The sequence below is a fragment of the Thunnus albacares genome, chromosome 23 (genome assembly GCF_914725855.1).
Source record: "Thunnus albacares chromosome 23, fThuAlb1.1, whole genome shotgun sequence".
NCBI lineage: Eukaryota > Metazoa > Chordata > Actinopteri > Scombriformes > Scombridae > Thunnus > Thunnus albacares.
The window spans coordinates 16,456,754-16,480,104 of record NC_058128.1 but is presented as its reverse complement, the minus strand read 5'-3'; the positions used below and the strand labels follow the sequence as shown (position 1 = coordinate 16,480,104).

At 41.8% G+C, this 23,351-nt stretch overlaps 1 long non-coding RNA gene across 2 annotated transcripts; it reads right to left on the bottom strand.

The window, feature by feature from the left end:
* Nucleotides 1-7,341: 7,341 nt before the first annotated feature.
* Nucleotides 7,342-23,006, bottom strand: LOC122974728. 2 transcript variants are annotated; one of them, XR_006400424.1, is made up of 4 exons: nucleotides 22,380-23,006; nucleotides 17,497-17,584; nucleotides 15,689-15,825; nucleotides 7,342-7,809 (listed from the first exon to the last, which is right to left on the bottom strand). It is a non-coding gene; the product is annotated as an uncharacterized LOC122974728 (long non-coding RNA). The 2 variants fall into 2 exon arrangements; XR_006400423.1 differs by lacking the exon at nucleotides 22,380-23,006 and having other exon boundaries at nucleotides 17,497-17,824.
* Nucleotides 23,007-23,351: the final 345 nt, after the last annotated feature.

Genomic DNA, 23,351 nt, shown 5'->3' with positions numbered 1-23,351 from the left:
GATAAAGTTATTATATTACTAATTACATAACATCACTAAATTACTAATTACAACAGCCAAAGTATTTAGTCACATTACTTGTTATATTACTCTTTACAGCTCTGTATAACAAACAATTCACCCACATGTCACATCTTACATGCATCTTATATTTAACATGTTTAAAGTTAAAAAACAACACATTGCGGTTTAGCAGCCAGTCTGCAGTTTAAAGGTATTACTGACCACCAACAGCTAGCTTAATGTTGACTGCACGCATCACTCCAGGAGTCCCGTCCTTACAGGGAAGCCCTGGGGTTCAACCCCCCCCCCCCCTTGCCCCCCCAAAAATACTTGATACTTAATACTGATTCCTGAATGTCGGATCATCCGTCGCAGTCTCTCCACTAAATAGCGTTGAAATGAATGTCAACCCTCCCATCCAACTCTTGATAGGATGGTGAAGAAGTCGACCCTCCATAATGTTGATTTAAGGGAAAAGGTATCATGGCCTTGTATTAGTGGCACATAAATGATACACCTCAGATAATTATGATTACAAAAAATCAATACAGACCCTTTCATTCTCTTGTTCACACTGTTAATAACATCTGATCTGTCATCTTTAGAAGTGATGACCCCTCCAAACCTCTATACAAAGGCTGCTGGTTAGTCTAGACATTTCAAAAATAATAACAAAGCACATGAGCAACATGTATGGAGTTGACATTCCTTTCATAACCACTTCTCATGTCTGTGTCCTTCAGTGTTCAAGCTGTTGTACCTTTGATTTACCTTCCTGCTATCCCATATAAGGGAAAAGCAGGAAGGTCTCAAGGGAGAGAAGTATGCTGTTGTTGCAGTGTCTGGCCTTACAGTCGCTAAGTCTGCCAGTGGCCTGCACGTGAGTGTCTGAGTGAGTGTTTGTGTGTATGCGGGGGAGCCAGCTTGTCTATTTAGGGGAAAGAAATTACCCAATGCTCCCTTTGGGAAGAGAAGCAGCAGAATAAAGACTAAACACACGGTAGGTATTTCTAAAAGATGCAGAGAGGCCTTAATAAAACAGCTCTGGGAGGCTTCCCTCATCTTTTTACCTTTCTCATCTCTCCCTCCCATGTCTGTCTCTCTATTTCTCAATTTCCCTCCTCCCAGAAGATAGACGCCCCCTCCCTCCTCACCCAGTCATTTCTCTCCTCTTTGGGGGTCCACAGTTGGATTAGCCTGTCTCTGAGAAGACTGCAAAAAGGAGCCCCGCTGTCTCACGTGAAGTGAGCTCAGAGGGGGGAGAAGAAAAAAAAAAAAAACGAGGAAACGAGGGAGACGTTGTGATCCAATTTTCAGCTTTTTCTCTTCGCCTGTGTTTTGTTCGATGCTTGTTTAAACGGGTTCCCAGGAGATGCTGTAACCGGGGTTTGTAAAAGAATCTCTACGCATATGTGTGTGTGCGTGTGTGGTCATGAGCACGTTTGGTGTTGTGCTTTATTCCACACTGATGAATGAAAATTTCAAGTAGACAAATCACAGCACAGCCCTAGATGACTTTTCCTGAAAGTTGCAAGGGAAAAATAGATATCAGTAGAGGATATTATCCTCCGAGTAAACCACAGCAAATATATTAAAGACCTCCTCTGGTTCACTTGTAGCCGGGGTCATCTACAAGTTGACCTTACCTTGACCCAAGCTTTTTTTTAAGTCCCAAAAGTTATGAGCACAGGAAATATAAGCAGATAAAATAGGATTGAAGCGCTCTAAGCTCATCTATCGCAGAGACCCCCTCTGTTCAGGCTTAGAGGCCGATTATGGCATATGATATTGAATCCTCTTTGGGCTGTAGCCATTGTCTGAGTGTGTGTAGCTTTGTTGTGTGTAAACCTGCCCATGTTTGTGTGTGTGTGTGTGTGTTTGTATCTGCCTATATGTGCCTGTATGGAGGCCATTCATATGTGTGATGTTCCACCAGCCGCCTGACCTTGCGTCAGGGGGCTTTTACCCCCCTCAGGGTGGGGTCAGGAGTTCAGCGGGGTGCTAAGTAATGACCTTCAATCAACATCCATCACTCACTCATGGGATGCATGGCTGCTTCCCCTCTACCCAGGTAGGGGGAAGAGCGAGGTAAGGCTTAGCGTCACTCCTCACTGGTGGACCTCCATTAGATTTACATAATGTCCTGATTATGCCGTTCACAGACTTTTGGTCGGCGGTTGAGGGTAATAACTGAGCGTTTACCGTGGGAATCGTTAATAGCATCAGCATTTCAAGGTCAACGGAACAACATGGGAGTATAAGCCGTGGCCAATTTAATAGCTGATGCTCTTGTGACTTGCTGTTCCTTTGTTCTTCACTGCATTTGCTTCCTTTCGTCAGTACCGGACATTACTTATAAAACTGAGCCAGAGCTTAAACCTGAATGTCAAAAAAAAGGCAAACATTTGGCTCTGGCGAATGCCACTGTTTAGCAGTAAACACATAGTACAGGTCGGACTGACACCAAACACATGAGGAGTATGTCGTTGACTTGGCAGGCGTAGGTACACACTGACTGAAATGTCGATCGCTGTCGTCATGACATAACCTTGTACCTCCAGCTCAGTGCTTACAAAACCTGGCTTGACTGATGGCCAACCTGAAAATAAAACTGACACACTGAATTGTTGAAAAGCTGCCATTATGGAAATACAGGTCTTAATATCCAAGCAACACGAGAGTCATGACTCCCCTCACTTTCCTTTTATAAAACAGAAGCAGGAGTTGAGTCATCATCTTATGAACAGCAGGGTCATCCCCCAGTTACGGGAATCTCACTCTGAATCCCTTCTGAACTCCAGCGGAGCTGATCTGTGGCTGAACCTGACCTCTGACCTCCCTGTGGGCAAGAAAACAGGGGGAAAAAAGAGCTTGTCAAGGAGTAACATATTACTTAAATGGATAATTTGACATTTGTGGAAACTTGCTTGTTCGCTTTCTCGCCAAGAGACACATGCAAAGATCAATACCACTGTAATATAAGAGTGGAATCAATCTTCTCATCTAAGCGAATAAGTGTAGTCCCAAATAATCAAAATGTTTCTTTAATTGCAATGAATACACCATGCAATACATGTCAAAAAGCTTGACCTCTGTGTATTTTGTGAGGTTTTTTTGTTGAAACAGTGGTTTATGTTGACTCAACTCTTTTTCTAACCCTGTTTCTGGCTCAGCTCTAAGTTATTTTTTTCATTAAAAAAGCTCTTTTGTATGCTCCCAATGACTTTTAATGAACTTTCAAAGGCATCTTTGGCCCCCAGCCCCCGTTTATTTGTGACCTAGGATGACAGGGCCTGGTGGATTGTTGAAAGATAGAGAGAGAGAGTTTTACATACCACGAGGTTCAGGTTATGCTGGCTATGTTTCAAGACCGTGCGTCAACGCAAGTGCTCGCTCATACCTCGCCTTCTCAACTTCCACCAGATCCAGCTTCTCATTATCACTTGACCATGCTGATTAAATAATAAGGTTATAGAAGGGTTAGAGAGTGTGGCCTACGATCAGAAGGTCAGAGGTTTGATCTCAGGAATGGAAAATGTGTCCTTCAGGAGCAAAGTGTCTTTGAGCTTAGAAGCTACTGTATTGCCACTGTGATCAAAATGCTAAAAACATAACTGTATGAGGCAGTGTGATTCACTTTGAAAACCGTTGTATATTCCTCATCTGCCCGTCATATATCATCCTCAAAGCAATCAAGATGCCTGATGTGTTGGTTTTGTGCTTTCGGGGAAAATGGTTTTTTAAAAAAAGGAGAAACTGGAATGAAAAGCAGAGTTATTTTCTCTTCTCTTCATGTGGTGGTGGGATTGGTGGAGGTTTTCCTTCATGCTAACTGAGAGGTCCCCTGTGTTCCTGTTTTAAAGCTAATGTATGGGTGGGGGAGAGGACGTATTACCATGGCTCATACATACAGTGGTTAAAGAGTTGCCTGGTTTTCTATTTCACATGAGCACACACACATACACACACACGCTTCTCCCTCAACCGGCTGCTCCTGTCGCTGATTGTTGACCAATGACTGTCAGATGGGGCTGTGGATTTTGACTGTTTATGTGTATGCATGTGTGTGCACCTTAGACATGCCCCTTTGTGTGTGTGTGTGTGTGTGTGTGAATGACGTCTGCGGCCCTGTATCATATGTCACCAAGGCTGCAAAGCGCTGACCAGCCCCTCATTTACTAGGTGCCCATTTTACCTTGAAAAAAGAACGCAGGGCCAATCATCCATTATTCAATGTACCACCACCAACCTCTGTTTAGCCACAGCCTCTCTAAACTCCGACCCTGTAATAAGAGAGTTCATTCTAACCCCATGTCAAGCCATGTCATGGACCTCAGCCTGCTTCCAAGTGACCCAAATAGATCAAAGTCAATTGAGTTTTTTTTTTTTTTCATTTGCAGGAATGAAACCTTATTTTATTCCCGGATGGAATGAGCTTTAATTAGTTTCGATCGGTGGCCCGATTTAGTAAAATATGAATCACTATTAAGTGTCATTCCAAAGAATGCACTTTTGATTTCAAGCAGTCAGCGCTGTAATATTTTTAGACACGCTTGGTATTTTGTGGTGCTATATTTGTCTCCAAGCTGCACACATTCAAATCAGGTCAAATTATATTGTCAGCTAAATTTGAGATCTTTGTCAGTTTTATTAGCCTTTCATGGAGTAAATTAGAGGCGGCTATATGAGTTGGATACTATATATGCTCTGTTATGTATTTGTGTGCATGTGTGTGTGTGTTTTTTGAATATAGTTTATGTTCAACATGATTAGTTTGACAGTCTGGAACCCATCAAGTTAAAAATGGAAGATGTTTCCCTGTTTATACAGTAGTTATCGTCCCGCTCCCCCACTCCCTTTTCCACCACAAACACACACTCAAGGACCCCCATGAAAACACACACACACATACACACTGCCACCACCATCATCCAAGCCTCCTTTCCTTTCCTTTGTCTCATGTAATTAAAGCGTCCGCTTGGCCTTGTTGGCCCCAAGCCACTTGTCTCTTTATCTGAGGGAAGACAGGGGAAAGTTGTCACATTCCTCTTCTCCATGGCAGGGCCACATCATTATCCACCGTGTGCGTGTGCGTTAGAACTCTGTCTCACACGCTTTTTTTTTTTTTCACTGCCCACATTGTCTCTCTCCTCTTTATTTAACGTGATCCCGCCCTCTTTTTCCTTACCCTCTCCCACTCTCTCTTTATTTTTACCCACAGTCCCTCCTCAGCATGGAACAAAGGGAGGAAGTGCCCCTGACATTAGTTGTTAGGATTATTTATATCTTGGCTGTGTTGTGTTATTTTTAGCAGTTAGGTTATATTAGTCGCCGTTCTGCCAGATTTGGAGCTGAACCACAGGCTGTTATAGTGGATGATTGTCAAGGATGCTGCTGTTTGAGAGCACACCTACAATCACTTGGCCTTGGGTGAACACATAAGTAGCTCGGGTAATTGTATGTTTTCACTGTACGAACCAGCTTGGCTGATTCCCTCTGCTCTCCTCGTGGGACCTTTTCTCCTTTTTTCAATTTTAGTCTCCTGTACTTTTTAATAGAGTCCCTCTCCCAGTTGCATAATGACTGTATTGTGTTCTGTGGCAGTCGCTGGACATGAAGTACAACCAATGGGCTGCTGGGAATGTTTGAGAAGCTAGAGGCTGAGTTTTATTTCACATTGTATTTGTCTGTGTGTCTTCCTTTCACTTTCAGATTTTAAATCATTCTTACGCAAATGATTTTTCTGTCTAAAGTCAATAAATTAAAGGTAATCTCCCCACTGTTACATTTTTTATTTTGCCATTTAGCCTCTTCCTTGTGCAGCCAAAGTCAAAAATAGACCACCATATTGTCCAACAGTTGTATTTACGTGCAAATTGTCACTTTGCATGAGTGCAAAATGCTTATTATGGATGCACAGCATCTATTTGGAATGATTGCAGATTGCAAATCCAAAGGCTGGTCACTGTCGCTGGTGGCTACGGGATGAGCTTCTCTCTCTCTCTCTCCGCACCAAACCCACAATCCTCCCACGCTTGCACTCACTAACTCCCCATCCCTGACTCACAACCAAATTCTGTTTAACCCAAACCAACCCACTGACCTTGGCTTTTCAAATATTCCTGTGATCCGCCCAGGGTAATCTAGCCAATAACCAGCATTTTGGATCAAGCTACCATCAGCAGCATCTGACCAAATAAGGGAATTTGCTTATTTTTTACTTCTCTTACACATAGCTACAGGAGTCAAATGGCCTGTGGTGTAAAGATTAGGCCAATGTTCTTCCCCAGTTTTGAAGTCAATATGTGTGCTCTCCTGCTCTAGCGCAGATGACATTCACTTAAAAGTAAGTTCTCATCTGAGGATAACATTTGTCCTCTGCAAATTAATACCAAAGTTGCATCCAGCTGTTTATATGCCTTTGATGAAGACATCCAGGTAGCTAAATACTTCATTTGCATTGTGGACAGCGATAATGAAACAGTCTGCCATTTAAATCACATTCTGGGAAATATGTATATTCGAAGATCCATATCTGTCCATTAAATATGAAGCTGGGCCAGGAGATGGTTAGCTTAGCTTAGCTTAGCTTTGCTTAAAGACGGGGGGAAACAGCTGGCTTGGCTCTGTCCAGGAAAACGAATTAGCAACAACAACAACAACACAACGTCTGCCTGTTCCCATGAAGCTCACTAATTAACACATTATATCAGGAAGTTACATGTTGGACAATGTCTTGGCCTGGGCGCTGTAACTTCCTAACTTCCTGGAGTCTTTTCAACAGCGTGAAGTTGCTAGGCAACCAGTGGAGACCAGAAAATCACTGCCAAAAAATTTTCCGGCACATAACTTCCTGTAACACCACAACTTGTTTTTACACTTTTGTTGGTTGATGGTGATAGTTTAAAAAATTGAGATATAAAATGTCAATGGGTTTTGTTACCTTTGGACAGAGCCAGGTCAACTGTTTCGCCTGCATCCAGTCTCTATGCTAAGCTATGCTAATTAGCTGCTGGCTGCTGACTGTAGCCTGATATTTACTGGAAAGACATGTGATTGATATTGATCTTCTTGTTTAACTCCCAGCAAGAAAGCGAATAAACTTAGTTCCCAAAATGTTGAACTATTGCTTTGAGGAGCAACACTGTCTGTTTCCAAGTAGCAAGTAGAAGAAGTAGGTTAAGCTCTGTTAGGAATACAAATGTGATCTTCTGCTACTCCAAGGCTGTTATATTTACATGTGTACACATAAGAGTATAAAGACTAGATGACTTTGACATGTGTATGTTATTTTTCAACCACAAATTCAAACATTTCAGTGGTCCCGTCTTCATTACGTGGTTGCCAGTTTTGCTTACTGTTGTAATTCCACCGTCAACAAAGTCAAGCTAGTGAGTGCACCTGGCAACACCTGCAGAGAAGTGGTGAGTGGATGAGTAAACAGTCTGGTATCAAAAAATAGCTCCACTTGCATAACTGTGCTGAACACAATACTACCTTTTATTTTTGTATTCCACACTTTTAAGTCTACAAATATACATGGTACAGCATGAAAATGAGGATTCAAAGAGATGCAAATGATAATGATTTTGCACAACAGTCACTAGCAAATAAGCTATGAATGACCCTTTGGTATTGTACGGTCCAAACGTGACTGTGTGGATTCATGAGAGGCAACAAGGAGACAGCTTTCACGGCCAGCCTCAGGTCACATGACGTATCCCAGTGAGACATCTCACATCGCAATGACTGTCTGGGTCTGACTCCACAACCAGGGCAAACGGCTACAAGATAAGCTCCAGTTGACTATGCGAGAGAGAAAAACACAGAAAGAGAAGGAGAGAGATAAACACATACACAGACATAAACTATGTTATAATCCTGATGTTAAGATAAAAGCTCTGACTTCTGGAGAATTTTGGAAAGAAAAAAACCCAGCACAACAGTTCCTGTGTGTTACAAATGAAAGGTATTTTGTCTTTCCTGCTACACTATACATTTTAAACACATTTTCATCATTCTTGTCCATCATTACTATTAGTTATGATGACATTTTTACTAAATTGCTGAGATGTAGGGATGAGATCATTACTATACAGTTACATCCAGTAGAAACAGACAGTCAGGAAGGTTATCACCACACCACAAGGTCCACTCAAAAGCTGTTCTGGAGCTTTCAATCGCATCATATGATATGATATCCTCAGCTGATAGAGTTGCCCAGTTGTCAGAGATGTAGCTGTTCAAATTTCCATGTTTGTCTCACCTTTAATGAGTAAAACTGTCATCTAGTAACATTGAGAGAGATTTGTCAGGATCTGTCTGATTCATCAGGTGATTATTTAACTGATCCCACTGAATGTTTACTTTGCAGGAAAAGTTTTTTCCTTGCAAACACATATGTAGCCTGGGGTTGAAAAATATTCATAACTGATAAAAACAACGATGGCCAAAACCTTACTCAAAAAAGGAAATTTCCATCATTTAAACCCTGATTTTTTTCTTGCAAACACATATGCACACACTTAACACACATTGTGAACCTACTTGCAGCCATTCCACTTGGGAGTCTTTTGTCTATCTTGCAGCAAAGGAAACAATTCAAAACCTAATAAAGTTGGAGTCGGTTCAGAAGACCCCAGCAGAAGTTTATCCAAACATTACCCCAACATTCCCTAAGTTCCCTTTCCCGGAATTTCCAGAGGTTTGAGGGCCAATGGGGGGGGGGGTGGAACCATCCCTAAACCGGGCCCCTCTCCTCCTGCAGCTACTCTCCTCTCTGTTATTGTTTTGACTGAGGTGGAGGGTTGGGGGTGAGGGGGTTCACGTGGGGTAAGGCCCTGCCTATTATGTCTGGGCGTCTTGGAATCTAGGTCACGATTAGACCTCATCTTCTCTCCTCTCCCCTCCCTCCCTCCCTCCTCTCCTCTTCTCCACTTCTACAGTGACCGCTGCCAAAAACCCCTGCTCTTTAATCCCTGCTGCCTTTTTCACTCCTCAGCCGTCTCGATCGAAGCGCCGCGCCCATCTAACCCACTCCCCCCTCCCCACAGTTCCTCCCCTCCCCTCACTCCCTCTCTCCTGTCTCTTGCTTCTCTCGCCGCACCAAATGCCAGGCGTTTATCAGGGATAAGCAGCTGTCCCCTTTGCTCGCGGGAGTAGAAGAAAAAACAGACAGAGTGGAGGCAGGAGAAAAAAGAAATGGAAGAAGAATTGAGAAAAAGAAGCATAGAGAAGAAAAAGATGCAGACAGAGAAGGCAGCAATTTCACTGCTGCCTTTGAATTTTGATTCTTAAAGTGAACTGATATCAAAATCTTGGGCCACTAATCACACTAAATAGCATTGAATTTGGAAGCTATCAAACTAAATTCATATATTTCATTTTTAGCCATAACACCTTTTTTTTTACCAAGCAAGAGTGGATTTTTTTTTTTTTACATATTGTCACAAGAATTTTGATAACTGTTGCACTGGTTGTACAACACATGGCTTCACGTTAAGACACTGTGTCTCTTGAATTCCTGAAATGCAGATATCAGTGTAAACACACAAGGGAGTGTCTCTTTCATAGTCAGTTGAAGGCTAAAGCTACTGCAGAGGCGTCATTGCTCTAGTGTTAGGTGAAAACAAAAGCATAACTTAGATATGGTCTTATAAATCAACAACCTTCAGTTGACAGCTTTGTGTGCTTTGAGCTTTTCAGGGACAAAGTATCACAGGGAGCCGACGCCGCATATATAAACTTTGTAGAGTGAAAGGTGACAACAGTGTAATATTTCACAAGATGACAATTAAGAAGTTTTACTTGAGCACATGATTGGGATTTTATCTTTATTGGACTTGTTCTGATAAGGTAGCGTAAATGAATTGCCAGTTGACCTTGGTTATAGTGACTTCACTTGTTAATGTTTGTTAAAGTATAATTATGGTTTATTACAACTTGGGTCATCACTCCTATCAGTTATGATGACAGTTTAGATATCGCTGAGATAACCGTAAAAAACGTCTGTTTGAGAAATGAAACCTAAATCGAACACCTAAAATGTTGGTAATAAGCTGTCATGGCAAATAAAAATGTGTGCTTTCACAACCAGGTAAGAGTGGTAAGTCAAAGCTTTACTGTGGGACTTGGTGAATGACATTCACAATGGACAGTTTTGGTCATAATTGTATTGTTCTTCTTTGTTTTCGTTTTCCAACTAACGGTATCAGTAAGCTTCAAACCTGTCCAACGGCACTTTGTTTCAAGCTTTACACTCCATGACCCCAGCTATTAACATGGTATGTACAATGTTATTACTGTATATAGGTCTGATCATTGTAACATTAAACCAGATTTTGGAGGATTTTACCTTTTAAATATGGCTCTTTTTGTTGAATAAACAGCCAGTCTTTTGTACTTAGCACGCAAGTCATTTAGCCATTGAAAGAGAATCACCAACGGTTACAACAGCACACAGGAAGCATCTTATCTTTATTGTATAATGTTCCTAATAGTGTCCTACTGCTCCGATTGGAATGCAACGAGGATGCACTGTATGCCAGATCAGAAATGCCACTCCTTATCTGCTGGCTTCATCGCCACGCATCTGATATCAACAACAGACCGTCTGTCTGTCTGTCTGTCTGTCTGTCTGTCAAAGCTTCATTCTTTGCATGCCACTGTGTGTATGTCCATATGTGTGTGTGTGTCTGCAACAGCCAGTGGCGACGCAGTAGATATCCCTACATGAACGGCTTGGAGCTGTGTTACTTTTGACTGCAGATAGAGCCTGTTATCATCCGTTTGCATCTTCGAGGAGGCACCCTGCCATTTGGCTGAGGTGACATGTGTCGTGCGGCTTGAGTGACAGTAACACAAATGAAACGCGTATATCAGTGCAGTCGCTGCTGGGCTGTAAACACAGAAGGTGTGCGTGCACGGGGATGCATGCACATAATGATGCTACTGATCTGTGTGTGGAGGAGGGGAGAGGGTGTGGAGAGGGAGCTGGCACATCCATGCAGCAGCCCCTCCAGCTGTGAAATCTCCAGTAGACCCCTGGGAGAGGAGGAAAAGTCTGTCAGTCTGGCCTCTTTTATTAGGAAACTCTCTCTGGCTCTCTTTGCTTCCAGTGGTTTTTTTTGGCTTTTTGTCTCACATTATCTTTCAGTTTCTTCCTCACACACACACATACACACACACACTCCTTCTCTGTTGCACAGCCCTGATAGCTGATGGGCATGACTCGAGCGGTGGGGGGTTTGGAGGAAGCACAGGAGCCGTTGTTATGACCCAACTATCACAAGTTGTCACATTTAAGAGCGCGTTGGCGCAGTCACCGGGTTCACTTGTTTAATCATGTGTGTCAGGGTGGGGGTTGGGTGGTCTAGGAGTCATATAGGGTGGCTTATGTGGGTATTTGCATTGTAACAAAGTAATAGCGTTATATTAATGTTCTTATTTTCTTGAGGAGTTCACTGAGAGCTGAGGACAGAATCCTGTAACTTCCTAACTTGAGGTCGTGACCCAGTGGAATCCGGAAAATATCTGTAATAATAAAAAAAAAAATCCATACATATAATTCCAACATAATCTTTTCATTTATTTTTTCAATTTTAGCGCACCTACTCTTTTCAAGCTCTCTTCTCTGCTCAAGGGCATCTCAACAAATGTTCATGATTCAATCCAGCCACAAGCCTTCATCTCCAGTCTACACTCTTAACTGAACCATCACTTGACACAACAGCAAAATCATTTTCTTCTTCTGTCACAATAAAATCCCCCAGTAGGATTATAAGAACACATCGGCTCGGGCATGTAATTAGATATATGACATTATCTGCATGGGTCAGAGGTTGACATGGGCACCTCGGCCAATGACAGAAGATCAGCCTACAGCAATGAAGGACAATCAACTCTTCAGACCAATTAAAAGAATTATCATTATCATTATTATAGTTGTCATTACAACTTGGATGCTGGTGTACGCACTATTCAAAAGTTGGAAACTGGTTATTATGGTAGCTCAATTGCTGCAAGTCCTTGGGGTAAATTATAACAACAACAAAAAAAAAATTCTACATTTGGGAAATTCACTTATTTGCTTTCTTGCCGAGAGTTAGACGATAAGATCGATCCCACTCCCGTTATGTGCTGTACTATAGTATTTCTTGGCTGGGAACAGTGACTTCCTGGAGCCTTACTGGTTGCCTGGCAACACCTCAGTTATTACGCCTGTGTACTTCAAATTACAGCTAAATTATATTGGCTAAAAAATGTAATACTGCCTCTTGATTACATTTCATCAACATAGCGGCAAAACTGATATTACGTACTATACATGCGAAATGTTCACTGTCAACATCCTTCACTGCTATATTATAATATCACAGTACTTCCTTGAGGGTGGATTTTTTTTCCCTCCAAACGTGCAGTATAATCCCAATTTTCATCAATACCGTTTAACCTTCATTTAACCCTGATTCTTAAGTAACTTTCACTCAAGCTAGGCCTAAAATGCCCCCTTTTCAAAGTAAATACTATCTGATTTGTCTTTGTCACAATTACACGCAAACTCGCCTGACCCTAACCCGTACGCGCCATTTAATCATTTCAATCACAGACTAATCATCTAATCACCATTACCGTGAGTGGAGACAATAGTTCAGTTTATTAGTCAACAGATGCTGTCCAGTTGTTTCTTTTTTTTTTAACCGTCCCATTGTCATTTCCATAATTCATCCTCTGACTTATTAAGAAGATAATCCCCTTGTTATACAGTCGCCACGGCAGAATTCACCAGGGAACTGTGTGTATCTGTGTGTGTGTGTGTGTGTGTGTGTGTGTGAAGGGGGTGGGGTCATATTTGAACCCATATGAACCCTGATACCCCTTTCTTCTCCTTGCCCTCCTACTCCTCCCCCCCTCCTCCTCTTCGCTTCCTTTGCGTCGGCTGCTTGTGGATGCTAATGATTAATTGCTTATTTGCTTGGACAGGGTTTGATTGGCGTGTGTGCGGAGTAGACTTGACGAGCTGCCAAAGCTGTCAGACAGGGTGATGCAGACCAACAGAGAGAGAGAGACTGATGGTAAGAGTAGGCAAGATCAGAGCCATCTGAACTCATTAATGCCTGCGCCACACATTTCACAACACACCAGCTCAAACATATAGACATACATACACAAATCTCCACACAATCCATTGACAGAAATATGTGCGCTATGTCTACTTGAACGCAAATACAATAAAAAGACACATAGAAGTAAATACAGTCATTGGAGTGCAAACATGCAAATGTGCACGTATGTATGCTCATATTTGCTTGCACGCACTCACACATGCTGAATGACACTGTTCTGTCAATTATCCGAGTGTACTGCAACACACTCCATTTTAATCATCGTTAGAAGCAGAAGCGACGTTCATCAGAGATCACTACCTATCAAATTACATGCCATCTACACTATAAATGACCGATTGCATACATCAACATGCATGAAAGGACAGTCTGGGAGAGATTGCAAACTCAATTTGCCTCCGCATGCTTCTTCTAAACATACGCTCCTCTTTACATTCAGTTAAGTGATTTGAATAATCTATTTTTATCCTGGGTAGAGTTTATATTTAGAGGCGAGGTTTTAAGTTTTAGCATTTTGGCTTTCTTTATGAACAAATAAATGCTGTCAGTGTTGCTTGAAGCTACTGTCTTTAATTGAATGTCTACGTGTTGTACTCTTTGTTGGAATTCAAGTTGGCCTTTCATGGATTGAAATTAAATCAACTGAACCTAAGTGCATCATTTACTTTACTAACATTTAAGGCACTGAGTTGATGTTCTCATCCAGGTGAAGACGCAGTGTCTTTGGTGAGGGACGCTTGCACCTGAATCAGACTGTTTATTAAATGCTGCCCAGCAAGAGCAGTTATAGGTTAATACCCATTTTATACCAGAGACCTGAATGCGTCAAGGGTATATATTAATCCATGTTTGACCTCATTCATGTAAGACTGCTGTCAGAGGTCGTCACCTTTCACAGAGGCTTAAGTCTGCAACCGCAATTCCACAAACTTCACTGCTAAACCAAATAATTATATAGAATTCATAATAAACTTTATTTATGATAAATAAAGCTTACACAGAATTAAGTTGTGTTCACGTTTCTTAGTATAATTTCAAGGAACAGTTCAACATTTTTGGGAAATATTCACTTTTTGTGTTAGATGAGAAACTCAATATGACTCTCATGTCTGTGTGTTAAGTATTAAGAAAGGAAGCAGTTAGCCTAGCTTAGCATAAAGACTGGAACAAGGAGAAGCAGCTAGTCTGGCTCTGTCCAAATTTAGAGTAATAGACCTACTAGCACCTCCTAAGTTCATTAATTAAGATGTTATATCTTGTTAGTTTAATCTTTACACAAACTGTAATGTAAAAACACTAGGGGTGTAACAGTAGGCCACAGTATTCATCCAGAATATGGTTCGGTGCATGCAGTTGTACGAAGAATACGCTCCGTGACCCAAACAGTTACTGTGAGAATAGTTTAATACTACTACTAATAATAATGATATTTGTGTATCAATAATTCCAGAGCTTGAGTTCCACCCGGAAAGTTTTGGCAGTGCACCACTTAGCTGTAGCATGCTCATGGACGTATGCTAACCGGCTTAGCCAAGGTAGCCTGGTCACCCTGGTTACCCTGTAGTGTTGCTGCTGTCAGAATGACAAATGAATGAGCCATGACACTGACCGAATGCAACACTATTATTAAAATATGCAGCATTATCTCTGTAGTGAAACAATACCGTGTCAAACATCAATTATATTTAAAGAAGTTCCCATCCCTAGAAGAAACAGCTGTTCACTAATTCAAGGAATTTATAGTTTGTTTCTTTGTTTTCCAGGATGTCACTCGAGCCATTAAACCACTGTCTACTATTGGCTTTATTTTTTATCAGCCGTGAGTTCCATCAAGTTTCCGTCAAAGTTTTGGGTTTTGATCAAAAAAAAATCCATATTTGTAAAAAAAAATATTTTCCAGTCTTGAATCTCAGGATACTCATCTCAAGCTACAGGGTAAAAAAGCAGATTGGGGTGGTTCACTCATTAAAATCTTCTCCGAATGAAACAAACGTCTACTTCTCTCCACCACTGATCTCAAGCTTTCTTCCTCTTCCTGTGTTTGGATATGTTGTGCTGTGGAAGCCCCCCCGGCAGCCCCCTCCACCCTCCGCCACATGCAAGATAAATGATACCAATTTTATAAACAGCATCTTTGCCAGCGCTCACTTGTGCCACGTGTGCCTGAACACACACATTCACCAAACACTCACACGAGCGGAAATAGGAAAAGCACATAGAAAACACTCAGGTACACATGTACACAAGCACACACACGCATACACACGCGTAAAGGCAGCCCGACAGGTTTTGATCAATAGTGTTGTGAGCCATGTAGCCTTTTCCTCTGCTGTAGCGACCACACATTTGCTGCTCCAGGCTGAGTAATTGGTGCACACCACCATGATAGCTACCACGGCAAGAAACAATATTGATAACATGCCACCATGTGTGTCTGTGTGTGTGTTTGTGTGTGTATAAATGGTTCTCCAGGGAATACAGTACACCTTGCAGGTTGTTCAGCACAATGCATTTCCTCCCCCTCTCTCTCTCTCCCTCTCACTCTTCATTTGTCCTCTTACCTGTCTCTCCCCCTTATTTTCTCTTCTCTCCTCTGTCTGTTCGTCCTTTTTCAGTCTCTCAGGACCAAATCACACCCCAATACAAATGCCAAAGGGCCTCAGAATGTGACAGAAGCCAGTCCGCCTCTGCTCTACTCCTGCACACAAACACACACACATACACACACACACACACAAATTGGCTGCCATTATAGACCTAGTCACCACATGTCTCTGTGTCATCTCTGCGTCTCTTAGTCATTTGTTCTTCAGTATCTCCTGAAAAAATGTTACAGTTTATTTCAAAATCTATTAGCTTTGGGAAGTTGACTGTTGGCATCAAGGGTTCCAGTAGTGAAAGTGTCATTTCCTGCAAAGACAATTTTAGGAGACTGGCAGCTGAAGCACTTTCAAGGCTTCAATGAACATGAATGTCTTCAAGTTGATCAGTTCATCAGTACAAATGATGAGCAACTACGTTAGTCTATTTGATTAATTCTTGGTCATATTTGCAAATGAAGGACAACTAGTCCTGTCTGTCAGTGCAAGGCAGGAAATCTCAATCCAATCTCTTCTCCTGTATCGTCCCTTGGTGGAAATATCAAAATTAATTCGGTCATCAGAATCCCTTTCTGTCTTCAAAATCACTCTTCTGAGAGTACTTGCCTAATATACTCTGTCTTTCTCTATTTCTTGATCCTTTTCCAGCACTTTCTCAAAAAAAAAAAAAAAAAGAAGTGAAAAATCGCTAGGCATTTATATGTTACCTCATACACCTGGAAACCTAATGGCACTTATGTCAGGTAGAATGTGGAGTGTTGAAGCGCTTATACTTGAAGGCTTGATTTACTGTGGCTTGGATTGTACCTCATTTATATGTCACTTTGGACAAAATGTCCATATTTGGTTCTTTGATAAGAAGTCAAAAGAAGAAGTCTGTGTCATTAAATGACTCCCAGGGTGCATTTTTGGCAAAAACCCCCCCCCAAAACATCCAGTGAAAGAGTTTACATTTCTGACAAAACCTGATAAAACATTCAATAGATTAAGTTCACTTTTGGAATATGGGTCAATTTTGGATGAATTCAGCAACTACTTACTGTTTACTGTTGTTGCTTTTGTTGCAACAACTAGCAATTTGCTACTGCTTTGATTCCGTTGAGTGTTAATCACCAAACCACATGTGGTTCTTGCTGCATAACGGCCACCTGTAAATCACTGCAATAGTGTGAAACCATTAGAAGGATTGCGTATCGCGTGTATGTGCGTCCTTGTGCATGCATACAACAGGGACCCACTCATAAAAAACTGCTCTGTAGCACTACTAGAGGACAGAAACCCCACAGGGTTCCTTTAAGTATTGTGTTCATGATTTTATTCATTTGTTTAGCTCAATAATTGATTGATCTATAGTGTGGTTAATAAAAGCCTTCAAAACGCTTTCTTTTGAAATCTGGTGTCTTTTTTCTTGTTTCACCCTATCTGCCCATCTGTGTTTGCTTATCCCACTGTTACCCCCGTTTCGGCTAGGTGTCTGTCAGCTGACCCCTCTTGCAGGTTCTTCTGTCGAGAAGATGCCAAATACCTTTCGCTGCCAACAGGCGCGGTCACGGCTAAATATACACCTGCATGCAAGCAGGACTCGATTTATCCTGTCGGTCGTATGTGTGAGTGCACGTGTGAGCATTCCATGTGTGTGTGTGTGCCCGCGCGCTGGTATGCTGTGCTTTTCCACGTGCACCTGAATATGCACGCGAACCTGGCCTCAACCCCCGCAGTGATTGCCTCTCTTCACACCTCTGTGCAAGGGCCTATTTTCTGCCACTTACCATCTCACCCCTTTCTGTCGGTGTAATATTCATGAGGAAGGGGAGCAGCTCTTCTCCTCTTTCTGGAGCCCAGATGTTTAGGGTAATGCTGTTGACACAAAAGAAAGGAGAAGGTAAAATGAGAGGAGGTGAACAGAGGAGACGAACGAGGAGTTAAAGGCAAAAGGCAGGTGAGGAGAGGGAGAAAGTGAGGGAAGCGGAGGAGGAGGGAGTACTAGCGGCGAGGCAGAGGCAGGAGGGCACTGGGTACGCCGTGTCCTTAAAAAGCCTCAGAGGAAGTGAAGGGAGAGGCAGGGATGAGAGGAGAGGATGAGCAGTGCGGCGTGGCCTGGAAAGAGGTTAGTAAACCAGCTGAAATTGGATAACAGTATCCCTACGTCGCCACAGTTTCACATTACGAGAGCTCAGTGAATGAAAATAGGAGATTAACCGAGATATGGCGCAAGGACAGATGGTGCTGATTTAATCTTGTGTGTGTGTGCGCAAATCCAGCACATATGATGGTTTTAGCGCAATGTGGAATAGACATACATGAAGTGTGCTGCGCTCATGAGCCAATTAGGAAATCCTTGATTAGGTGTCAATTTGGTGCGCAGAGCAGATTCAGAGGGAGCCAATCAAAAAGGCAGAGGTGGCGGTGAATGCCGTGTGCACATATATGTTTCAGGAAACATTTCTGCAGTCGGTGCTGCAGTGTCACCCTGCCTCTCTTTTGCCTCTTTGTTGATTTTTCAGAACAATTTGTCCTCACAGGAAAATGTCACGCTACCCTGTCAGCTCTGACTCCATCCCCCCCTCTGCCACCCACTGTCTCTCTCTCTCTCTCTCTCTCTCTCTCCATCTCTCTTTCCTCCCCTTCCTCTCACTTCTCGTCAGCAACATGGAGAGTTGCAGCTTCCTCCCTCCCCTCTCTTCACATCTTATCATGTCCTTTTTTCTTTTTTCTTTACTTTACATCTCCTCTCCTCTCCTCCTTCCCCTCCCCTCCTCTTTGAGGCTGAGACTCAGTAATACAGCAAATGCCATCCATGGAACACAATGTTCAACACTTTACACAGTGAATATATTAATGGATAAAGTACAAACTGCTTCACATGGTCACCCACATGCCACAGGAGGAGATCTGAAGAAAAAGAGGGAAAAAGATATAGACAGCCTGTCTGCTATCTGTTAACTTCTCTCCCTTTTTTTTTTTTTTTTTTTTTTACATTTAACAGCCCCCTCTTCCATCTCTTATTACTGTCTCTCACATTCCACTACTTCCATTTCTTTTCTCTCTGACCTTCATTTTTTTTTCTTTTTATCTTCCATAGAAAGATAGAGAGCAGCACAGACAGATGGTGAACAGGTAGAGAAAGTCATAAAGAAAGAAACAAAGAAAAGAGACGTAGGCTGACAGAGTCAGACAGCTGCACCAGACATCAAAGCCCAGCCTGGTCAGTCTCGCATAGTCAATAACTCATCCTGCTAACAACACATAAAGTCTAAGGTTACACCTCTGAATGCAGCCAATCCAGTGCAAGCTGAAAACCCCTGACATGCTGCCTCACATATTTCATAGCTGAGATATCACGGACGAAAAATTCTCATAATATGACATAATTCGCAGAAAGATCAGAGGATTATGGAAATCCAGATTTCACAAAAGGATTTTTAAAACTAGGTCTGAACTTTTGTTTTATCTCCAAAACGTTCCTACCTCATACCCTTTCTCCTCTAATCATATGTGCCCTACTTCCACCTGGTGCATTTACAGTAAAAAAAACCCAACATATATAACATATAACAAAATTAAAATTGGTTTTAGTTTTCCGAAGCGCAATAATATATCACCGGCATCCCTGCTTCATTCCCTGTTTCATTTCCAAATGCCCCACCCCCCAGTCCCCACCCCCCAGTCCCCACCCCCTTGTCTGCCTCCTCTCCACTTGACCACCTGTGGCCACGCTTCCCCTCCTGTCAAATCCTCCTCCAAACGCACACACACACCCACCCCTCTGTCACTTCATCCATTCCTGCCATTGCACTTGTGTCTTATGACCACGCGCTGTGCGTCATGAGGCTTACTCAACAGCCCCCCAAGCCAGAAACCTCGAACACACACACACACACACACACACACACACACAACACACACACACACACACACAAACACTCATCACGCTAATAAACGCAGGTCACGCTCGGACCAAGCACGTGAATATCAAAGAGAAGGACAGAGACAAATGCACTGTTGCACAGAAGCACTCTTACACACACACTCTGGCTTTCCACGCCATTCATGGAAGTGCTACTGTATCAGGCTACTAAAGCATCTATTTATAGTGATGACTAAGTTTTGCTGCACAGCCATCTATGTATCTTTACTGCATAGACTCACAGAATGACTATGTGTTGGGTTATGTATTGCTGACACATGCAGTAAATGTTTGTGAGTGAAGAGATGTTTCTGGATGACCGAAGCGAGTGAGTGAGTGATCTTTACAGTCAAGGTGGCCCAATGGTTATACGAACTGTAATGTAAGGTCATACAAACATTCATCTATAAATTCTCTTATTTTACAGTTAAGTTTGTTACCAGAAGGTCAAACAACAGGGAAAATCTGAGTGTTGAGGGTCAAAGTGAACAGTATACCATATTAGAACTGCCACGATTGGTCGATTAATCAATTAGTTGATCGAAAAAATTAATCACCAAAGATGCTAAAGATTTGCTGGTTGCAGCTTTTTGTATTTGAGGATTTGAAGTGTGTCATAAATGATAGAAAACAGAATATCTTTAGATTTTGGACTGTTGATTGGAAAACAAGACATTTGAAGAAGACGCCATGAGCTTTACGATATTATAACAAGCATTTTTCACCATCTTCTGACATTTTATAGACAAAATGAATAATTACAATAATTGTTATGCTTGCCTTACACCAAACGACTTTACACCAAACAACTTTTCAAAAATTTCCGATGTTGGAATAAAATCGTGAGAGTTTTGCTAGAGTTGTGGCATGTTCCTGTCATCTCGATCGTTTGGTGTAAGGTGTTCGTAAAACTCAGTCCAAGCTGTCTTAAGTCAGTTTTTCTTGTCATGATGTTCCAATAAAATCAAAAATGTTTGATATTATTGGAAATTGTTAGTCTTGGCTCAGGCAAGTAGTGAAATTCAATGACGTGAACATTATCAACAACCAATAGGTGCAAACTGCAACCAACTGGGTAGATAGTAAACATGGTGGGAACTCCGGGGAAGCGCAAGAACATGAACAAGTCTCGGTTCTCTTGGACTGTGGGAAAGGAGGAGAAACTGGTAGAGTTGTGGAATGAACAAGAGTGCCTCTTTGACGTGTCCTCCCATTTGTACCACGATAGAGTGGAGAAGTGTCCACATTCTGCGGTGTCTTCTCTTTTTCTTTTTGGCTGGTTTTTCAGAACAAACCACTGCACACACAAGGGCAGCTGTGGCCAAAAGCTGCTTCTGTTTCTGCTCCATTGTTCAACAGTTTTTCTTTTTGTAAATTTCCACCAGGAGCAGGATGGGAAATAATCTCAAAAGGAATGTAGTTGTAGTCTTGCAAATAGTGACCCTGCAAGATCCACAGTCTTTGCGTCTGTGACTAAAAACTCTTAAGACACATTGTCTTGAGATGTGAGAGGGTGTCAGACTTTAGTCTTTCAAAAGTCTTTTCGAAGTCTTCTAGTGTATAGTAGCCATAAGTTGTAGCCCTAAACTATAAACAAAAACTTCATCAAAAGCCCTTTTCATAAATGTGATTCAGGAAGTCTAGTTTGAGTAACAGGTCCATGAGTTTGAAGGCTTAACAGATGACGAAAAACTGCACAGCGGTTTATAATATTATGACAATTATTCTATCTTTTATCACTGCAATCTCAAGGTAGCTAAACAGAAGAAATACAATGATAACATTACAAAGTTACAAAGCATGTATCTAAATGGCCGCCAATGATGTTGCATTGCAGTCTGGCAGAGGTTGGGCCTGGTTGATCCGGCACCCTCTGCATTGGCACTGGGACGAAAGCAGGGGCTGCATTTTTTTCATATAGAATTCACGACCTTACCCTCCAACTCACCACTGTCCTCCAGCAGTCACATAACTCCCTCTCATACACCAGGTGCCAGATCTTGTATGATCATTGTGGCTCCTTTTGCAACAGTCCTGTCATGTCTGATTAAAGCATAACAAACATTTAGATGTACAGTTATCACCGACAATTATCTAAGTTGCAGTACTGGTCATGTAAAGTCTAAACTCACGCATGTTTGGCAATGATGATATGACCAATCCAGACCATGAACTACTATTAGATCTAGTCTACAGTAGATGATCTTTGTACGATCAGAAATGTTTTTCTACTTGAACTCACCATCTTTCCGAAGGAGATATAAACTTTGAGTATTATTACTTGATATACAGACACATTAACGTTCCTTGGAAATATAAAGGAAGAATCCTTTCATGGAGCAGCTGTGCCTTTCAGTCATACCCTTGAAACACACTTTTAGACAAACATGCACTTACTTACTTCCAGGTCACATGCTTCTTCCGAAAACAAAAACAACAGCGTTCTTTGATAATAGTCTGGTTAAATGCTAACTATGATAGGAATGTGAGCGCGCGTGGGCCCGTATTAGCACAACTTTTATCATGTGAGTGAGCTTACAACACACACACACACACACACACAGAAACACACAAATGCACATTCCCACACATGCACGTGCACTTGGGTAACACAGAGAATGGGATTAGCCATTGTCAAGCAAAGTAGGCAGCACCCGGTTAAGACGGTACACACCTAAGCACCTTAAGAATGTAAATATCACAGCTATTTGAAGTAGACACAGGTGAGTAACATTGTGTACATACCAAACTTTATCCCATAAGGTGCTGCACTGAGAGGAACTTAGGGTAGACAGGGTAGAGTTGAACTTCTGAGTGGAACAAAGCAGTAGTACACATCCTCATACGATATTAATTCAAATTCTGCATCATGGATCAATCGTGTAACAAATGGTGAGAAGCAGCCAAGAGGACTTTGCATGGATTACAAGAGAAGAACATGGCTGTAGATACTCTAACTTCATATACAGAAAAACTTATGTTTGCCATGAACTTCTCATTCAAAACTGTACTGCCAACTACTTTGTGTTGCTATTTTAGGGACAAATCTTTTTTTTGCTGATTTGCCTACTTTTTTCTGTAAGAATCTTAAGGTGGTAATCTGTGGATTTTGGCAACATGTTCGGTACTAGATCACGTTAATCAACCACAGTACTGACCACTAATCAGTGTGACATTTTTCCCACAGATTTTCTGTTTAAGTTGGCAGTTTGATAGGTTTATGCACATTGTTCAGATCGTGATAACTACGTTGTCTTATATGTCTGCTAAATAAAGCGCTAATGTCTCTTCTGGATGTATAGAATTAAGGTCTTTCCACGATTATGGAACGACCTGCCACAGAATCTCACACTTGCAGAATTCAGTATCTTCTGTTAATTCACTTCTGAATATTCACTTTTATCATAAGGCTTTTTTTATAATCTTTATTTATTGATTTATTTATATGTGCTGTTTTTTGTGGGAATGTGTGTGTATTTGGCATTTTATATTATCCTTTGTTCCTTTTATGTCTGCCTTGTGAAGCACTTTATAATCACGGGTTTCCATAAGTATTATATAAATGAATGTTATTATTATTATATATAAATGCATCATTTTCTGTGCACCCACAAAGACCTTGATACTGGCACCCTGTTTCATCAATCGGTCTTAAGCCCCCCCTCCACCCACCAACTCCTAAGCACCTGCCCTAAAGGGACTCCCCGCTGCCAACCT